This window comes from Ictidomys tridecemlineatus, chromosome 11 (genome assembly GCF_052094955.1).
Source record: "Ictidomys tridecemlineatus isolate mIctTri1 chromosome 11, mIctTri1.hap1, whole genome shotgun sequence".
Lineage (NCBI taxonomy): Eukaryota > Metazoa > Chordata > Mammalia > Rodentia > Sciuridae > Ictidomys > Ictidomys tridecemlineatus.
The window spans coordinates 114,081,665-114,103,657 of NC_135487.1; the positions used below are offsets into that span (position 1 = coordinate 114,081,665).

The 21,993-nt window shown below is 35.9% G+C and overlaps 2 pseudogenes; one reads left to right on the top strand and one right to left on the bottom strand.

Annotated features, from left to right (window-relative positions):
* Positions 1 to 7,995: 7,995 nt before the first annotated feature.
* LOC144368317 (pre-mRNA-splicing regulator WTAP-like) lies at positions 7,996 to 8,777 on the bottom strand (annotated as a pseudogene).
* A 109-nt stretch (positions 8,778 to 8,886) lies between these two features.
* LOC144368663 (vomeronasal type-1 receptor 90-like) lies at positions 8,887 to 9,949 on the top strand (annotated as a pseudogene).
* The last annotated feature ends 12,044 nt before the right edge of the window (positions 9,950 to 21,993 follow it).

A 21,993-nucleotide genomic window follows, 5' to 3' on the forward strand; every position in this document is an offset into this window, starting at 1 on the left:
CATCTGTGCTGCAGGCACAGGGCTGCCACACTTCCTTGGCTATACATCATCAGGGACTGTCTTCAACACCGAGGAAGCACCATCCCACAGCCAATTTGTAAAGATGGAATAATGTAGAACTATAATTGATTCTGTTCCAAAGAAGTCATGCATTAAGGAAGGAAAAAAATGCCTGAAGAAGCCAGTAGCTTCATTACAGGTTCTGTGCCGGGCCACATGGGAGGGCCGAAAAGACACAAGAGCCAGCCAATGACCTGTCCCCTCCTGTAGAACACTCAGGACCACACCTGGGCAGTGTGCGCAGAAGCCAAGCAACAGGGGAGCCCTTTGCCAGGTCCTTGATATTTCAGAACAATACACTATTAGTGACTTCTCCTTTTCCCCAACTGTATATTTAAGGAAGGTTATTTCAGAGAACCAGAGAAGATGTCCATATAATAAAGTAGAAGCTATCATAAAAAAAGCCACCCGTGCACCCAGATATTTTCTAGACCCTAACTATCTTAGCAGTAGGGAGACCTACCTCAGGAGGCATAGATAAAAACATCACTAGGCCTACACTGCAGAGAGCTTGGAGCCCTTGGATCAGAGCTCCAGAACCATCCTGCATTTGTATTTCTTCATTGGGTTTCTAATCACAGATTTTGTCCATTGTACTATATTAATTTGTGTTTCTTCTCATTAATTTGAAGGTGGAGCCTTACATACTAAGAGTATTGTATCAGTCTATTCAGGACATGTGGTCCTAAGAGTCAGATAACCCATTCACATTAGCTTAAGAAAAAATGGGAACTGGATAACTCATGTTTGGAAGCCCTGGAATAGATCTAAATTCAGGTGCAACTGGATCTGGAGACTCAAACATTAACTTCAAATCATTTTCCCCTTGGGGTTGGGGTTGTGGCTCAGTGGTAGAGCACTTTCCTAGCATGTGTGAGGCCCTGGGTTCGAGTCTCAGTACCACATATAAATAAAATAAAGGTCCATTTACAATGAAAATAAACATATATATTTAAAAAAAAACACACATTTTCCCCTTACGCTGTCTTCCATTTACCTTTGATGGATTTGCTGCAGCTGGACTGTGGCATTAACTGGAGTTGTCAAAAATATGGGGACATGATTCCAATCAAGATCCTTCTCCAGATGTGCGTGTCCAGGGAACTTAGAGAAAAGTTTAGACCTCAGATCTTCCTAGATTGCTCTCCCTTTATTCCAACAGGGAATAAAGTAAAATTTAGAGACAGGGTCATGTTCCGCTGGGGAAGCCACACTTCTGTGTTCTCCAATGGGATCTTGTCACTGTTCTACAGACATTAAAACTACACTCCTGCAGAGACAGAGCTTAAAGATGTCTGTTCCTTAAAACTCAAGGAGTTCAAACAGTTTAAGCTCTTCTCAGCTGCAAAGAGTTCTCCTTTCCTCAGCATTCTGGATGAGTGCCTCTGTGTCTTCAGGTGCACAATCAGAGTGCAGGTGGGTCCAAAAAAGGCTGTGGAAGGAGAGTTCTGGAGCCTAGTAGTGAGATTTCTAGTAGCTGCCATGGAGACATCAGCTATAACAGTTGTATTGAGCCCAGAGGACTGTGCTCAGTATGGTGCAATGAGAATATTTTCTTCTAACAATGTTTGGTTCTTTAAATTAGATTTTCCTAAAGTTTGTAATTTTCTTCATAAGAAATATCAAGTGATTTTAGGTTTTTAATTTATTTTAATTTAATGAGATCTAGTGACATGACTTGCATGCAGTATGTCATCTAGAGATTTAAATAATATTTATTTGTATACATAGTATCAGGGAAAACATAAGTTTTAAATTAACATTTTATTATTTATAATTTTTCTACTGTCATCCTCATAATTCAAATAGAACTACTATTGATATAAGCACCTTCTATAATAAAAATAATTATACATTTAAAAATCTTTAGAAGAAAATGGGGTTCTATGTTCCAAACCTCATTTCATAAAGGGGAATCTAATATTTCTATAAACTCTTTATGTGTAATTTCTCATGTAGTCTTTGAATCCAATTTAATTTCACAGCAAAAAAAAAAAAACAACCATGAAATAGAACCATGATGATAAGGTTTGGAAGTAAATTTAGCATTTTAAGAAACTCAAATGAACATGCTGGTAGTTTTCCATCCATGGCTCCAAAACACTCAAGAACATAATTCACAATATTTGGTGAAAGAATATTTGTGTTCATTAGTCCTTTTTTTAGTTACTAAAAAATACCTTTCTTTTCAATTGCTATCATATTGGAAATGTCTAAATCTGATTTTGTTTAGAGGAACATCTTAGCTCAGTTGAATCCCATTCTGCCCTGGTAACAGTACCTAATATTTAGATTTTTTTCCCCAAACATAGTTTTTTGTGTCTTTAGCATGAATAAATAAATGTGAACCTTTCTTTTCTCTTGTCACTAAGACACAAAGAATTAAATGAGACAGAAAAACAGTTCCTGTTGATCAGGAAAGCAGGACTTGAATCTTTCATCCCTACATCATTCAGGGAGAAGGACTCTCCTTCAAGACTGCTTGGGTTTTCTAGTATTGATATTTTGGGGTCCTTGAAGAAGCACCTCTAGGGCTTCCTGTTTCTTGACATTAAAAGAACACTTTCTGTCCTAGTGGCTTTTCTCAAGAGAAATTTAAAATAGTGGTAATGTAAATATCATTGCTGTAAGTTTGAATCCTGAGCTGTACTCTACAACCCTGACAATTTACAAAAAGCAACTGATAATTCTCACCTCTATTTCTCACAAATAGCTGCCACTCGTTGCTGAAGGCTTGTTCAGGATTCTGCTCATTATATTGCTGGAATTTGTGTATCTCACAGCAGATGTGCCCACAGGATTGACTTCTGCTGGGCGATGATGGTTTTGCCTTCTCTGAGGAGCCGGGCATCTCTCCTTGTGCTCATCATAGATTTCCAGCACAAGTAGTGCCACAAGGTAATAGTGTTGCCTACGTGGACCTCAGCTCCAAACCCACTTGCAGGAAGCAGGACCGGTAACACCTCCTAGATACTTTTGCAATTTTTACCTTAGTGAATAGAAGGGGAGAATGGGAGGATTTGGCATCAGTGGTGAAGCTGAGGTTTGTGATGACAGTCCAAAGCATATGAGTCTGCACACATATAAATAAGTGGTGTGTAAATATTATTTATCTGCCATCTCATTTCAAAGAGTGAAGCAAGATGATGCTCACACTGCAGAGGACAGAACAGATGTGTGCTCCCTTCACACCTTCACCCTGAAATCTGCCCACCATGAAGGTCCTAAGACCCCAAACTTGCAGTGCAGTCTTCAGCAGGGTGTCCTCCTCCTGTAATTCTCTCTCCTTCTGTCCTGACCTCCAGCTCATGGCCACTACTTCCTGAGCAGTTCTCACTAGTATGAGGGAACATGCATGATGCTGCATGCATCATACAGCTACCCAGGATTTGGTGATTGCAGATTGGCATACTGTCTAACATGACTGCTTACCTGATCCAAATATTAAAGAGAGTTTTAACCCTGAGGGGTCCTCAGTCTTCACTATGAGCTCTAACAAATGAAAGTTCTAAAATTTTTGGATATTTCTTTTTTTTTTTTTTTCATGTGTGATCTTTTTTTTCTCATTTACTCACTTAGCCTTTCCTTCCTCTTACCAGATGTGGATTCTTCAGATGTGACCTATTTCAGAAATTCATGTTTGATTCACTGTGGTTTACACATCCTTAAACACAGAATATCAAGTTTGGGAGCAGCTCAAGAGGGCCAATTTGGCATCACCTCTAAGACCCTCATTTGAGTACTGTTTCTCAGATTGCCTGACTAATGGCAGAGAGCTCAGGCTCTGTCCCCTGTTCTCCTAGGATGTGATGTTCCAGGCTGGAGGGTGATGGATCACAGCTGGGAAGGGACATGCCATGGGATTTCTCTTAGGTCACATTTATGAATTGTTCCCATTCCCCGGGATACTCTGATGCTTTCTAACAACCATTGTACATTAGCATGGACATACTATAGAACTTGCTTTACAATTCTAGTAACATATATTTACATAATTTTAACCATATATACTGGATGTGCAGCATTTACTGATATGATTTTTTGTGGTTCAAAACTGGAGATAATAGGATGATTGGAAAAGTACTTTCTTGGTTTTTTCTAGGCACTACATGGAGAAAGAATTGTTATGTTTAACAATATATCAAATTGTTGGGCCTGGGATAGAGGCTCAGTGGTAGAGCACTTGCTTAGCACATACGGGGTGCTGGATTTCATCCTCACAACCTCATAAAAATAAAATAAAGGTATGTGTCCAACTAAACGAAAAACCAAAAATGTTTTTAAAAATTGTATATTAAATGCATACATCAGGAAACAGTCAAAGATTTTTCTGTTTCTAATACAGAAATTCACTTTTAAAAAACAATTTTCCACTGATTTTAAGGAAATGAACAAACAAACCCATGAATTTCTAAATATGATTGCAAACACATGGCATGGGACACTCCTGATTTTCATTACTCTTCTTTGCATAACTGCAGATATTTGATCACACTGAACTTAATGTCATCTAAAGGTATTGAGACACAGGTGATTAAAATATTTCATTCAATTAGTGTTATATTACTTGGTTTTTATAAGGATCAAATGTCTGAAATGAATTAAAGCAGGTCCTCTATGTTACAGGAATGATGTGATTGAATGCATTTTTTTTTTGGTTTTGTTTCATAATACATTTTTTGTTGTTTATGGAAAAAGACAATTTAAAAACATTTTTTTTGTTTTGTTTTGGTATAAGGGTTTAAATCCAGGGCTAGAGTTAAAAACTGAGAAACGTACCCAAATATTTTTTTTTAATTTTTTATTTTGAGGCAGGTTCTAACAAATTTGCTTAGAACTATGCTACATTACTGAGATTGGGTTTAACTGGTGATACTACTGTCTCAGACTCCTGTGCCTGGCCTAGAACAATTTTTAGAAGTTATACATTATATATTATTATGGATCCATTTAAACTTATACTATAAAGTGCCCATAGATACTTGACTTATTTAAAACAAATTTGTAAAAATGGGCAAATGCCATTTATATGTACATAGATGTCACAAAATAAGACAGCTCTATTCTAGTGATCCAATATTCCCCATAAAAGCTGGGACACATATAGATATTAGATTCACAACTTTCTTTTTTCTGGACTTATCATGGGAGACAACTCCAAAACCTTGAATGAGTGAATGGAAAAAATTTTATTTTACCTGATCATTACTTGGTAGAAACATTGTCTTTTTGTAGTGGTGTTATAGGGTTTCAATTTTCCACAAATAGTGCATGTTGGCACTCATGCCTTGAACCTGAAAAAGTTTATCACGCAGAAGCCAAGAACACAAAGACTTTTTATATGAATAATAAGAAAAAGATTTAGATAGATGGTGGGTAGGGACTGCAAAAAAAACTTTTAACAGAGCAAAGTTTTATAGCAAATAGAGTGATGAGGCTATAATGATGACTTATAAAATTCAAAATAACCAGAGAAGAGTTTGCAGGTTTCCAACATAAAAATGATAACAAATTGAGAAGATGGAAATTGCCCTGATTTTATCACAATACACTCTACACACATCTTGGATTATAATGCTAGGTCTCATATCTAAGTACAAATAGCAGAGTCCAATTAAATATTAAAATAAAGAATCAGCACTTTGATGTTTTAACCTAGTTTCTACAGATTTTTAAATGATAGCTCATGTTCATAAATATTTTTTATTTCTGCTTTCTCTTTTATCTTGGGTCATATATAGATCTAGATGTACTACAAAGCCATTTGGCCACACATGCATGATTTTGTGATAACTGTTATTTTTCAATATATGGCTGGAAATGATTTAAAATACACACCTACTACTATTTCAGACACTTAAATTAAAGCACAAACATGCCTTGTATAGAAAAACTTCCACTGATAGATCAACAACAAATTTTCTCTATCAAGTTTATGCTTAGGGATCTGAACTGAAAAATTGTTTACTTCGTGGAGATGATAATCCAGACTTTTTGAAGGTCCAAAATTCAGGCTTGGTTCAAATGATTTTTTAAATGAGAACCTTATAACAAAATAACTTGGAATCTATTTTTAAATGTGACTTTAGTTATCATACTAATTACAGTTTAATCAATAGAAAACATTAGAATATGTTCCTCCTAATATTTGGTAGCTGGAATTGGCTCACTTATTATAGTTATTCTGGTGGTGAGAGTAACAGGTATGTCAGATGCATAGCTATCCTGGGATTCAAATACAGTCCTAAAATGCCATCAAGATCTTTCTACACACATTTTTAAAATGTTCTAACATTATGGAAAAATCTTTAGGTAGCCACAGAGATAGACATTATTAAAATTAATAATGAATTACATATCCCAAGTCATATAAATAAGGAACTGCATTAATTAAAACGCATTGGCCAATATTTCTAGAAGTCATTATATGTCAGAAACACTTCTATATTTGGTACTTCATCTTCTTGCTCACACAATACCTCTAGAATTCACGTAATAGGACTGCCCATATTTCATAGATGAGATGATCACAATTCACCATCAAGGATGACTCAAGGTAACATTTGAAATCAAAGGAAGATAATGTATACAAATTCAAACAATTTGTCATTCAGTGGGTAATTCTCAATGTTGGCTCAGTTGATGTATTAAAGATGTTAGGTCTGGTAATAAACCAGTATAAAGATTGCACCAAAATAATATATTATAGTTTAAAACTACTCTATTGAGATTAATTTCTTGAGAGAGATGGTATTCTCTACTATTATGCAATCCTCCCATTTGAATTCACCAAAACTGAGCATTTTCAGTATGCACTTGGGACTTCATTGAGGAGAGACAGATGAAAAACCAATAAGACACTACTCCAGAAGACTTCAAGATAAGATAATAATGGAGAAAATTTTTGAATAATATATAGTAGTTCTGAATGGATAGGAAAGCTGATGTACAGTGGGAACTCAACAATTGTTATGCAATTCAGACCTGATTTGGTAATAATAGAAAAAAATGACACAGATGTCAGAAAATTTTGAGTGCTGAAGTGGGAAAAGGGTGTGTTGAGGTGAATCCACACATTTTATAATGGTAATAGGATAGGCTGAGATTCATGAAGGTGATATTATTTATTTATTTATTTATTTATTTATTTATTTATTTATTTATTTATTTTCCCAAGGCACATTTAATTTAATATCAAGAGTGTAATATAAAAAGTGCCAATACAACGAAGTAACACATTCCCCCATTAACACCAGTGACAATGTTCTTTTAACATATGCTTGCTGAATGGGATGGAGATTCATAAAGTTCACTAATGGGAAAAAATAATGCAGTGAGTCTCATCACAGCCAATGTCCTTATACAATTTAATTGTGACATTAACTTTCATAATGCTTCACACAGTTTAAACCTGAAGTTCAATACCACACCTTCATGTCTGCACAGTCCTCTGTTGTCTGCAGCTTTTAAAACCATTCGAAGAACAAACCATTGATGAAAACCACATTGATTTAAGGCTCCATTATGTAAGGGAGAGCCCTAAGCTAGGTGGTTAAATATATGGTCTACTTGTACTGACAGCTATTATTTGATTTTCTCATGACTATTATAAGTCGGTTCTCAGCAGAAAAACCTTTAAAGGCAATATCACCTCATTTGCGTTTTGACCCAGAAGTTAAACAACAATCATGAAGTCCACAGTCTTATTGGCAAAACTGATACACAGTGTCTCTAACTCATTATGTTCAAAGCTAAGAGCGATGTATATTCCGTTTTCACATTTTACTGGAATTTTACATGTTCAATTCATGATTTTTAAAACTCTAGGTTTTCAGTCCTCCAAACTGTCTGAAGACACAGTGTGCCACAGACTTAAGACTTCTGTTTCTCCCTCTATTTTCTTCAAACAGAAACATTTCTCAAGTGTCCACATGTTCTAGAAGGGGAATTTTTCGGAGGTGGCCTCTTCTTCGGAATAGTCCGATGACATCAGGCCTCAGAAGCAAGGGGAAGGGGAAGAAAAAAAAGATGAAACACAAGGTTCATCTGGTAAGTTTTACATTAATCATTACAAGCTGCACGGTATAAGAATATGTTTTCCTTTGTTTGTTTGGTTGGTTGGATTTTTTTTTTTTTTTTTTGGCTCAAAAAGTCTGAGTCTTGGTGTAAAAACGAGTACTTGGTTGTCCCACCAGCTTTCTTGCAGTGGGACTGTCAGGAAAATCTTGACTGGGGAGTATGATTTGTTTACCTGTCAGGCGTAAACTTCCAGGCACTCAGTTCACTTGGGGCTTGTTCCAGTTTGTCTTTAGTCTGTTCCAGTTCGCCTTTCATTTTTAGGAAAAAACAAGTTGATTGCTGGGTCTACCATTGTTGATCTCAGTTGGGCAACACTCCGCTGCTGGATTTGCTTAAGGTACTAAATTTGAGTAGTTCACTCTTGCATCTCTTGTTCCTTAGTTGCTAGTTGCATTACAAGGATGTTTCCCTGCGTGCAGATTCCTGCTGCTGTTGCTTTAGTTTTTCTTCAGACTCCCTTAAACCAATTTCGTCATTTGAGTTAAGATCTGTGTACTTGCCCTCCAAAGCTTGAAAGTGAGCTTCATATTGTTTCCATTTTAGAATTAACTCATCTCTTGCCATAACTTTGAAGTCTGTTTCACTCAGCCGAACCTTTTTTGGAAGAGGTTCTTCCTTGGTCATCTTGAATCCCAGGAGTTGCCTCCTGGCTGCAGCTGCAGCAGCCTGCCTGGGGTGAGTCCCCCCTGGACAGAAAAGACAAGAGAGGCTGGCCATCCCCCTGGCCCGAGGGGGCCTGGAGTCCTAATGGTGCACCACTCCTTGGCCTTTCCTGGAGTGCAGCGGGCCCCTGTGGCTGCCAGGGCTCCTGGTGATATTATTTAAATAAATACTTTTTCTTCATTGCCTCTGAAGATATATACTCTGTGATTCATTGCCCAAAAGATGAAAAAGACCAACTAATTATATGATTTTTTTTTAACCATAAGAAATGCATTTTTCTCTGAAAAACTATTTGAGATCTTAGCCAACTCTATCCTCCTTCTCTTCCACATCTTCACATTCCTCATCCAGCACAGGCTAAAGCCCACTGACTTGATCATAAGTCTCTTGACCCTAATCCACATAGGGATAATGATACTTTTAGGGTACATAGCTACAAGTGTCTTTGTGTCTCAGGATTTGGGGGATGACATCAAGTATCAATCAGTTATCTACTTTTACAGGTTTCTGAGGGGCTTCTCCATTTGTGCCACCTGCCTGCTGAATGTCCTCCAGGCCATCACCCTTAGCCCCAGAAGCTCCTGCTTGGCCAAGTTCAAACATAAATCCCCACAGCAGACCCTGTGTGTCCTTGTTTTTCTGTGGGCCTTCTACATGTCCTTGAGTGCTCACTTCTCATTGTCTTCTACTGCCATTCCCAATGTGACCTCACATGGCCATGTGTTTATTACTCAATCCTGAACAATTTTACCCATGAGTTACTTCCTCAGGCATTTATTTTCTGTATTAGGTGTATTCCAGGATGTCTTTCTTATAGGACCCATGGCCCTCTCAAGTGTGTACATGGTGGCTCTCTTGTGTAGACACCAGAGGCACTTCCAGCACCTTTAAAGCACCAGCCTTTCTCCAAAAGCATCCCCTATACAGAGGGCCACCTGGACCATCCTGTTACTCATGAGTTTCTTTGTGCTCATGTACTCTTTGGACAGCAACTTCTCCTCCTCAGGATCTATATGGGAAAGATGACCATGGTTGCTTTAATGTCCAGATGATGGTGGCCAATGGCTATGCCACAGCCAGTCCTTTGCTGCTAATCTGCACTGAAAAATGAATTTTTATCTTCTTAAAATCATTTTGGTTAAGATAGCAAAAATTTAAGTACTGATGATACATAAGTTCTCCTAATGTGCCAATACACTGGCTTCCAAATAATAAATCATGTCATACAATAGATGATCTCTGGATTATGTGAATATGGAGATAGGCATTTTTTGTTAAATCTGTTAGACATGTGAATAACAAATGTTTCACAGAAATGTCAATGCTTTACCTCTTTGAGATAACACAAGAGTCCCACATATCTGCCTGGTGTCAGCAAAAGATTCTTATGAGGAAGGTGTGCATTAGCCACTATAAACATATGGAAAGTATTTATTATGTTTTAGTAAGTGCTCTAAATGAGCTGTATTTTTCCCAACTAAATATGTCAATATTTACTGCCATGAATTACTACCGGAACCACCAATTGTTCTTTTACTGATCTGTTAAAAGAATGGAATGTAGGGATTTAAGATATCATATATAAACCAGTTCTCACAATAGCATTATTATCAATAACCCATGATGGAAGTAACTCAGTGTCCAAAAGCATAGGAAAGTATAAGCAAAACATGGCCTTAGCATATTATGGGATATTATTCATCCTGAACAAGAACATCAAAAATTGCATGAGACCATAATTCATAAACCTTTAATGTAGAAGGTAGAACTGAGCTTAGAAACACAATAAGACAAAAAATAGATTTTAAATTACCAGGACATGAGGAAAGGTGTCATTGAGGATTTCTTATTTGATAGCAGGGAAGGGACAGATGGAAAGATTTCAGTGAAAGACTCCAAGAAGAGAACAGAGGAATCAGTTTGAGTGCTTCTACTGCACAGTAGGGTTCGTTAAAACAACCTTAAGTCTGTTTCAAAATAAAATTCACAATATATAAAGACAATTAACAGCTGAAGAGGTGAAGACATTTATTACTATGATTTGATTATTACAACTTATGTACATGTACTGAATTACCATAATGTCCCACATCAAAATGCATAAATATATATCTTTAAAAGGAGTTTTTGGTAACTTTATTACAGCTATAAAAACTCACTGAAATATAAATAATTTTATATCTCATGATTATAAAGATGCCAGAATATGATTTGTATAATTTTCTAACAGTTTTAATGCATCTTCTAGGGGAAAAGCATTTTTTATCCTTAATAAAGTTACCATCTGATCCAGCAATCACACTCACAGATTTTACCCACATTACTTCTAAACTTATGCCCACAGAAATGGTGTATGTTGCTGATGACTTGGATCTTGTCCCTAATGACAATTAAATTAAGAGGACATGGTTTTGAGAAAAAGGAAAAGCAGGTATATTATTGCCTTTGTAAAAAAAAAAAAAAAAAAAAAAAAAAAAAAAGATGCACAGTGTACACCAGTTCCAGAGGCTGTAATTCTGCTCATTACAGGGAACAAGTTTTTGTTTTTGTTATTTTATTTTGTCTTGTTTTATTTTGCTTTGTTGTTTTTTATACTGGTGATTGCACTCAGGGGCTGTCACCACTGAGCCCCATCCCAAACCAATTTTGTATTTTTATTTAGAGAAAAAGTCTCACTGAATTGCACAGCACCTTGCTTTTTCTGAGTCTGGATTTGAACTCAAGATACTCATGCCTCAGCCTCCAAGACTCTGGGATTATAGGCATGAGCCACAGTGCCTGGTAGAAAAAATTTGTTGTTGTTGTAGTTTGTTTGTTTGTTTTTGTAGAAGCTATTCAAACACTGCCTGCCAGATATTCCTTGTAGGAGAACTGCAATCCCCTTGGTAATTTGGGAGACAGCCATTCATGAAGGCTGAGTGACTTGGTTCCTGTGGTGGGTATGTGCTCAAGGCTGTTTGGGTCTGGGAGGGGAAAAGAATACTTTTTTCTTAGCCCCCAAAAATAAGGAGGAGGAAAGGGAGATGAGGAAAAGAAAACATGTCCATTTAAAAAAAGGCCTAGTGGCAGATTCGCAAGGGCTCTATTCAAGCCTGAGGTAGACCACTACTATATATGTAACTATTGATAGCAGCTCTATTCACTAACACCATAAATTGGAAAGAATACAGACATTCTTTTGCAAATTAGTGGAGAAGCAAATGTAATTTCCAAGAAATATTTATTCATCAGAAAAGAGTAACCTATTGATAAGCTCAACAATAAAAATGAAACTTAAATGCAGTTTACTGAGTAAAATAAGCCAGGATGCCAAGGGTCTTTCTTTTATGCCATTTATATGACCCTCCTGAGAAGGAGACAATATAGAATAGACTTGGGGCTACTGATTTTCAGAGTTGGACCAAAGTGTAGCCCTTTAATAAAAAGTGAATGTGGCCTGGCATCCTGTGCCTGCAGCCAGCTTCTCAGGAGACTGAGGCAGGACAGCATAAGCCCACAATAGTGAGACCAGGCTGGGCATCACAGCCAAGACTCTGTTAAAAAAAAAAAAAGACAATAAGAACAACCAGCAACAACAACAAAATACTGAGGCCACTTTCAAGGTGAAGAAACTTTTTGCACTATGCTGGAATAACACATAAATGGATGCTTGCCACTTTTCAAAATAATGGAATTCATTTTACAAAAAAAAAAAAACCTGAACTCTAATGTGGGAAAATAAAAAGAAAAGCTTTAAAATGGAGGTGAGCTGAGGAACTCTGACAAGTGCTGTTTGAGCTGAAAACCATAAGACCATAGATAACATCTGAGGTCATGTACACCAACACTGTGTCCTAATAGATAAGCAAGCTTGTTACAGAAGCATTGATTAAGAATTCATAAACAGCTCTTAGAATAAAACAAATATGTATATGGTGGTAAGTGGACACAGGGCTGTGTAGTCTTAATTCTAGACTGAGACTTGCTGCACTGCATCATGGTCAGAGACATCAACATGAACTTGTGTAGCATGATGATGATACATGTGAATAAATCCAGAAACAAAGACGCAAGTGTGTAAATATTACAATGAGTATATATACAGACATGGCACCCAGTTCTTGTAAAGGTGGTCCAGAGTAGTGACACATAGTGCCCAGGTCTTGGTTTCTGTTACAAAACAGAACTAGTGAATGGTGTCAGTAGGAAGAAGAAAAAGTGTAGGTCCACACCCCACAAATATAATGACATCATAATTTATAGACTAAGATTCTTTCATGAGAAAACCAGAATCCAGTTAAGTTTCCATACCATGGAAGAACACAAACCAGAAAATATTTCCGATTCCTGTGATTAGAACCAGTCAGGGCTGAGTTCTCTTTCCTCTAAGAAAATGTCAGCAAAATAGAAGAAAACTTGATGAAATTTTACCTAAATACCCTGGAACAAAAAGAGAGATGCAAATCAATTGAAATCAGAAATAAAAATTAAGACATCACCACCAGGTTTACAGAAATAAAAAGGGTAATCAATGAGGGAAGACTGAGAAATATTGCATGCAATAAATTAGTTAACTGGGAAAAAATTAAAAGGAGATAAATCAAGGTGCAGAGGCAGAATGGCAGAATTGATCCTTGTCCAATCTGCCATCTTTGTTTATATCAATAGATTTCATTAGGGCATTGGCATCTGTAGTATGTTATTCTTCCTGTGTCATTAGGCAGGTTAAAGAGTTAGCAACACCATGCAGCCTATTCCTCAGATAGATACTATACTTGCAATGTGCTATGTCAGAAGTTTAGTGTAGCTCTAAAGAAAGACTATTGTTTAAAGTTACTGTTACGTGGACAGCTTCAGGCATAGTGGACCTTTGTAAAACATTGTGGTTGTCTAACAAGAGAGTTTTTGTATTCCCAGGAGCTTTGTGTCTGAGATAAAGGGCAAGGCTGACTTTTAGAAGATACGAAAAAAAAATGAGTCATATAATGGAGTGCACATTTGGAATTCCAGCCTCTCAGGAGGGTGAAGATAAAGAATGATATGTTATCTCTTTGATGTTTCTTGTTTAATTTCATGTGGATGTAGCTCCGTGATGAAGTACCTCTGGGTTTAATCCCCATTAATTTCTAAAATATAAAAAAATATGAAAAATTTGAATATATAAGAATTGAAGAGATCAAATAAATTTTCAAAAAGTCCCCAAGACAGTCCATTATTTTGTGGGTTTACTGGTGAAGCCTATTAAACTTTTGAAAAATTAATACAAATGCTTATCAATCTTTTCCAAAGCTTAAAAGAGTAGGGCATATTTCCTGATTTATTCCATAAGTCTATATTTTTCTGATACCAAAGACATTGGTAACATTATTATATATTGGTCAAAACCCATAGAATATTCAAAACCAAGACTAAAATAAACTATTGACTTTGAGGGATAAAAAATATGTCAAAAAAATTGTCTTATGAATGCAAGGGTGGTACAACATAAAAAAATCAGTAAATCTAATACATCATATTAACACAGAAAATAAAAATATCAATGATAATTTCAGTTGATATGAAAAAGGCATTTGACAAAATTAAAGACTTGTTCATTTTTTCTTAAGAATTACAAAAACTAGGGAAAAAAGGGAACCTTCTCAAAAACATAAAGCAGGTTTATGAAAAAACCACAGCTAACATTATTCTAAAAAGGGAAATATTAAAACTGTTTGCTCTCATATCCAGAACAGGAGAGGTATTCCCTCTTTTACCTCTGCTGTTCTACAGATCCAATGTTGTCTCTATCAAAATCCCAATTGCACTTTTTTTTTGAAGAAATGACAAAGCTGATCATCAAATTCAAACCAAATGGCAAAGGGCCACAAATACCACAAATAAAATGTTTTTGAAAGAAAGTTAGAGAAATCATACTTTCTGATCTCCAAACTTACTATAAAGTTATAGTAATCAAAACAATATGGTACTTGCAGAAGGACACACACATACACCAATGGAAATGGGACATAATCCAAACATAAACCCATGCATCTGTGGACAATTGCTGAGTCTCCTCCAAGTCATTACCCTCAGCCCCAGAAGTTCTTGCTTTGCAAATTTTCAAAATATGTCCCCACATCAGAGCCTATGTTCCCTGGTTTTCCTGTGGGTTTTCTACATGTCCTTGAGTGCTTACTACTCAATCTCTACTGTTGACAACTCCACAGTAAACATGCATGGTGTTATATTTATTACTCAATCCTGCACAATTTTACTCATGAGTTGCTTGCTCAGGCATTTATTTTATTTTATTTTATTTTACATTGGGCATATTCAGTGACATGTCTTTTATACGGCTCATGGTCTTCTCATGTGGATAATCCTATGGTGACCCTCTTGTGCAGGCATAAAAGGCAGTACCAGCACCTTCAGTTTAACAACCTGTCTTCAGCTGCATCCCCTGAACAAAGAGCCACCCAGACCATTCGACTGCTTATGGGTTTCTTTGTGTTCATGTACTGTTTGGACTGCATGGTCTCCTCCTCAATAATTTTACAAAACAATGACCCATTAGGTCATGGTATCCAGGACATTGTGGCTATGTGGCTATGCCCCAATCAGTCCTTTATTGGTAATCAGTACTGAGAAACAACTTATGAACTCTTTAAAATCATTATAGAGGAGTATACTAAGTGTTTAACTTTGAGTGATGGACTGGTTGTGTTAATGAGACTTTGAACAGTTTTATATTTATGAAAAATTGTATGTGCATTCTAGGTTAAAGAAATTAATACATGGTTTTATAGTTTTATAATATAAACTGATTTACTTTGATACACATAGATGGAAAATATGTAATAGATAATTTAGCCATTTACCTATAAGATGGCATAAAATTGCTACATTTCTGCTTGATTTCAGCAAGGGATACCTGAGAGGTTGTTCTCAAATTCATAGCTTGGGTTACCCATTCTGGTATACACATAAAAGTGTACAATACTTTTATAAGTTAATAGTCTCAGTGATCCGTATTTTGCCTAATAAAATATGGTAACATTTATCACCATAAATTAAAATATGATCCATTAACTGTACTTCTCTGTGTACAGCAGAAAAAAATTAAAAAAATGACTTGTATACCTATGCTCATACTAGCATTATTTACAATAGCCAATGTTAAAAACAACACAATATGCATAAGTAGATGAATCTAGAATCAAAATCTGGCCTGGAATTTTTTGGCTTTCAATAGCAAATAAAAAATCGTGGCACACCATTCACCACAGAAGAAACTGCAAGACCCTGTATTAAGAAAAATATGTTGCAAAAGAAAAAATATTGTCATAATCTAATTTGAGAAAGTAGAGTTAGATTCTTCTCATTTATAGTGTAAGAAGATAGACTGGCAGGTTTGAAGGACTCAGAAAAAAAGACAATGGTAAATTTGTTTTATTAGATAGAGTTAGAGTTTGAAAGAAACAAAGGCACTGGGAATGGTTGATGGTTGCAATTCCATAGTAAAATGAATGCACTAAATGTTAAAAGTATTACTCATATGTATGGGCTAGGGATGTGGCTCAAGTGAGTAGCACACTCACCTGACATGTGTGCAGCACTTGGTTAATTCCTCAGCACCACATAAAACTAAAATAAAGATATTGTGTCTGCCTAAAGCTAAAAAATAAATATTTTTTTAAAGAATATTGCTCATATGTCATGTACTTTCCATAATAAAAATATAAATTAAGAAAAAAACTCCAGATGTTGCTCAGTGGTAAAGCATCCCAGTGTTCAAATCCAAATACTAAATGTTTTAAATATGAAAAAATTAAGCATGAAAAATAATCAAATGCATAGAAATAAACTTAACAAAGGAAGTGGAAGACTTTAACACTGAAAACTATATTATATTATGTTGAGAGAAATTAAAGCAGTTACAAATAATTGGGTAAACATCCTGTGTTTATGGATTAATAGAAACAATAGGTTAAAATATCCACACTACTCACAGCAGTCTACAGATTCAATAAAATTCCCATAAAAATTCTAGTAGGATAATTTTCAGAAATAGAAAAACAATCCTAATCTCTATATAAAGCTAATATCACCCAACTAGTATTTGAATGTTTCCTCTCCACATTTAAGGTATTCACAATATAATAGTATTAGGAGGTGGGTCTTCTAAGAAGTGATCAGGCCTTGAAGGCTTCTATAGAACAAAGCAGAAGATATTACACTTCCTGGCTGCAACATGTATTCAATGCATATAGTAAATAAAACATTGTGATTCTGGAATAAGAATAAACATTCAGACTAATGAAACCGAAGGAAAAATGCAAAAATGTGCTCATACATACACAACCACTCTTTCACAAGATGCCAAGAATGTATAATAGGAAAGTTAAGCCTTTTATACTTCTTTTAGTCTACTCAACAGACAGTGCTAGGGAAAATTTATATCCACATACAGAAGAAATTAAAATTTTATCTAACATAATTCTAACCAACAAATTCAGAAAAGATTAACGATTGAAATGTGGCACCTGAATCTACAACACTCCTAGAAGAAAATATAGTAGATACATTTACCAATCTCTCTTTATCCTTTCACCCACAATGTGTTAGATATACTAATTACTCTGATTTTATAATGACAAAATATATCCATGTATCAAAATATTACACTGCACACCATAAATAGTTGTCAATATCATCTGTCAATCCAAAATTTATTTTATTTTTTATATTGCATTCATATATTTGTTTATTTAGTACTGGGGCTCAAAACAAGAGTTATGCACATGCTAGGCAATCCCTCTATCACTGATTCACCCTCAACTCAATCCAATTTTTTTAATCTAAGAAAAAGTTTTAAAAAGAAAGAAAAGAGCTATGTTGGTGTACTTGTATTTCCAGTGACTTTAGAATCTTTGTCAAGAGGTTCAAGACCAGCATCAGCAACTTAGCAAGATCATGTCTCAAAATAAGAATTAAAAAAGACTTGGGGGAGGACTGGGGTTGTTGCTCAGTGGTATGGTACAGTGCTCACCTAGCATGTGCAGGGTGCTGGGTTCAATCCTCATTACCACATAAAAGTAAAATAAACATATTGTGTACAAATACAACTAAAAATATCTAGTATTTTTTTTAAAGATTGGGGATTTGGCTCACTGGTAGAGCAATCCTGGGTTAAATCCTGGTACTGCAAATAATAATAATATATATCATTTATCACAAAGAAGGCAAATAAATGACCCAAATAGTAATAAAATGCTAGTTTATTACTATTAGTAAAAATAACAATAATAATACATTCAGAATACATAAGAAGTTTCTAGAACTTAATGGCAGTAACCTAATAACTTATTTGAAAATGGGCAAAGACAGATAGCAGATGATCCATGGAAATCATTATGCATTTGATCTTGAGAAAAGTACTTCATTTCCCTAGTCTCAGTTTTCTCATTGTTAAAATGTAACCAGGGTAATTAACCTAAGTATTACCTATTGTTATAAATTTATTGTGTTATCATCTAGAATAAATGCATCCATATGTGTAAAATGCTAAAAAAAAAAACTAAGTGCTTTTTAAATACTAATTATTCTCCTGTTAATTCTCAAATTCTCAAAAGCCTACCTTGTTGGTCAGGGACAGCTGAAAAGATCACAGACAGAGCCAAATCACCACCCTAAGGTGGTGGATTCAGCCACATGTGGTAGTGCACACCTGTAAATCCATCACTTCTGGAGGCTGAGACAGGAGGATTCCAAGTTAGAAGCCACACTGAGCTACTTTTTGAGACTCTGTCTCAAAATAAAAAGTACTTGGTTGGGAATGTAATTCAATGGTTAAGTGTCCCTGGGTTCAATCCCCAGTACCAAACAAAAGCATACACACACACACACACACACACACACACACACACACACACACACCACTAGCTTTGGCTATGTTCTTTTTCTTAAGAGAAAATCTCATGGTTTATATGTAGACCCAGTGTTGAGAAAGGTGTTCTTGTAATCCACTCCTTTTTTATCTTAGTGTTTACTTTTGTTCCTTAAATAAGAATTTATTCCTCGTCTACATTTTTTTTTCATATTTTCCTTTGCTTTTCCCTGACTGGGGATCTCAGAAATAAGTATTGAAGAAATGAACTCATGAATAAATTAGTTTTTTTTCCATAAAATTGGGCAAAGGACCTGATTAGACATTTATCACAAAGAAGGCATATAAATGGCCCAAATAGTAATAAAATGCTATCAATTACTCATCAAGGAAATGAAAAACAAAACTAAAAGTAATATATCATAACCCTTATTTAATCATTACATATTATCTTCACAAATTTTAACCTTATCTTCTACCCAATAAATACAATTTTAATTTGTCAATAAGTTGGTACAGCATGTAGGAAAATCAGTATGAAACTGGCATTAAAAAATAAAGTGGGCCAGGCATGGTGGTACACAGTTGTAATCCCAGCAGCTCAGGAGAATGAGGCAGTATGATTGCAAGATGGAGGCCAGCCTCAGAAACTAAGAGAAACCTTAAGCATCTTAATGAGATGCCATATCAAAATAAAAACTAAAAGGGGCTAGTAATGTGGCTCAGTGGTTAAGTGCCCTGTTTTCAATCCTTGGTACTAAAAAATAAAATTAAAAGTAGAATTAATGTGTTCCTGCAATCCACCTTCTCAGCAGATGTACAAATGAACTAAAATCAGTATCCCTATGAGATATTAGAACTCCCTGTTTAAGACAGATTAACAAGAGCCAAAATACCCAAATACCTTATGTACACAGACGGACAGTGGTTAAATAACTCTTTATAGCCACAGCCGAGTCTGTATGGCTCCTGGGCATTTTGCCAACAGTATTGATTGACAGGCGAGGCATTATCTGCCTCTGCCGCTACTTTTGCGTTCTCGCGCATTTGTACATCTGCTGAGAAGGTGGATTGCAGGAACACATTAATTCTACTTTTAATTTTATTTTTTAGTACGAAGGATTGAAAATAGGGGCACTTTGCCGCAGTCTGGCTGGGCACAAATCACGAGCCACTGAAGCAGGAACAAACTTTATTTTTTAACTGCAGGAAAAACCTCACACAGGCTCCTGGGGAATCCTCCCGACCAGCTACGAGGCTCCTGCAGGAACCCCCAGCAGGAAATAGCTCCCCGGGAAATCCCTCCTCCTGCACTTCGCCAACCAACGGGAACCCTATTTGTCAATAAACCAATAAAGAAATCCCATAATGTGACATCATTTCATACTTATTATGCTAAAAAACAAACAAACAAGCAAAACTAAAGATGATGACTGTTGAGAAAATGGTAGATAAATTGTGATCTTTTTACATTATTGGCAGGAATATAAGTTGGAGGCATTGCGATGGTAGCCTTAGCCACCGAGCCTGTTCCGACGCTGCCCTCCCCCCTCACTGTTACACTGGTATGTCCAATCATGACAAAGTGTGAATTATATATGTATAGTTTATTGTATTTTAGTATTACCCTAGTAAAATTGTTTTAAATTTGAATGAAAGAAATAAACATGTTCTAAAAAAAAAGTATCTTTGGAAAGCATAGGAAAAGATGGCTGAATATTATATGTCATTAAGGAATTACAAACTAAACACACCTATAAAAATTTATAAAATTTCAAACCTGACAATATCAAGAGCTAGCAAAGATGGGGAACAAGAAGAACTCTCATACGTTGCTGTTGGGATAACAAAATTCGATAGCCACTCTGGAAGACAGTTTGGGTAGCTTCTTAAAAATCACAATATACAATTAATATGGCCCACTAATTATATTTCTTAGTATTAATTCAACGGAATTGAAAACTATGTCCACACAAAACCCACATACAAATGTCTATAGCTACTTCATTCATGATTGCCAAGAACAGGAAGCAGCTAAGAGAGACTTCAGTAGTTATTTACCTGTTATTAATGTAAACACTGTGATACATCCATACACTGGAGGGTCATTCAAAATTTTAAAATAAAATAAAATTTACTATCAAACACGAAAACACATGGAAGCATCATAAAAACATATTGCCAGAAAAAATATATTGTCTGAAATGCCATATTTGTGGGATTCCAAATTTATGACTTTCTGGAAAACTTAAAAATGTTAAACATTGCCAAGAAATCAGGGGGATTAGAGATGCTAAAGAGGTAAGAACAAGGACTTCTGGCGTGGTGAATCTACTCTGTAAGATGCCATCATGGTGAAAATTGACGTTATTCTTTGTCAATGCTTTAAAAAAATGTAAAATTGGTGTTTTAGTAAATAATTAAACTATTTATTGTCATTAATAATTATTTAATATCATCACTATTGGCAAAATATTTTCATTTTGTGCTTACATCAAATGTTTCTCAGTAATATACAAAGAAAAAATAGTGGAAACTCTGAATAAGGGAAGTCATATGGGAACATGGTACTAGGTGCTTCATTTTCCTGTAAATCTATAACTCTCCTTAAAATAAAGTCTGTTCATTAAAACAATGAGAGAAGGCTTGGTGATTTTCCTAGCCTCAAACATGCCCTGCCTTAGGACTGGCCCTCAAAAGTATAATTTGTATGAGAATAAATTGTGGTGAGCCGTTCCTGCGGACTGTGGTCGCCATTACATGATGGCGCTGGCTCCCTTGTGGTCTGTGAAGGACAACTCCATATCAAAGAGAGTTGGCATGTTCCCAGCTCCTTATCAGAGAAAGTTGGCGTGTCATTTTCTAGCACCCTGTGAGAAGGGTACACGTGGCAGCTTTGCATTGGGGTTCGAGGTGCTTTATTAAGGCTGGGAGGGGCATCCAATTATTATTCCGGGTAGTAGAAGAATCATTAGAAGAATATCAAGGGCCTGAATAAACTGCTGAAAGAAGATTCCTGAGTCGCGTCTTCCTTGCGGGCAAGGGGGTCGTGACAAGTGGTGCCGAAACCCGGGAAAAAAGAAACAAAGAAACACCCAGGAACCAGAACTTTCAGCAGTCAGGGAGGCGCGCCAGTAAGTCCCAGGTAAGGTGGGACCCGCTGTTAAAAAGCGGAGGCTCCTCTATACATAAAGAGGGAGCATTAAAAGGTACCTGCTCCTCTGTAAAAAGAGAGGGCATTACATCTCATAGCAATTGCACTCTGTATTTTCGTTTTTGTTTTCTGTGTATGTTCGTTTTGTTTTGTGTACTTTCACTTTCGATTTCTGTGTTTTCTTGTGTTGCGT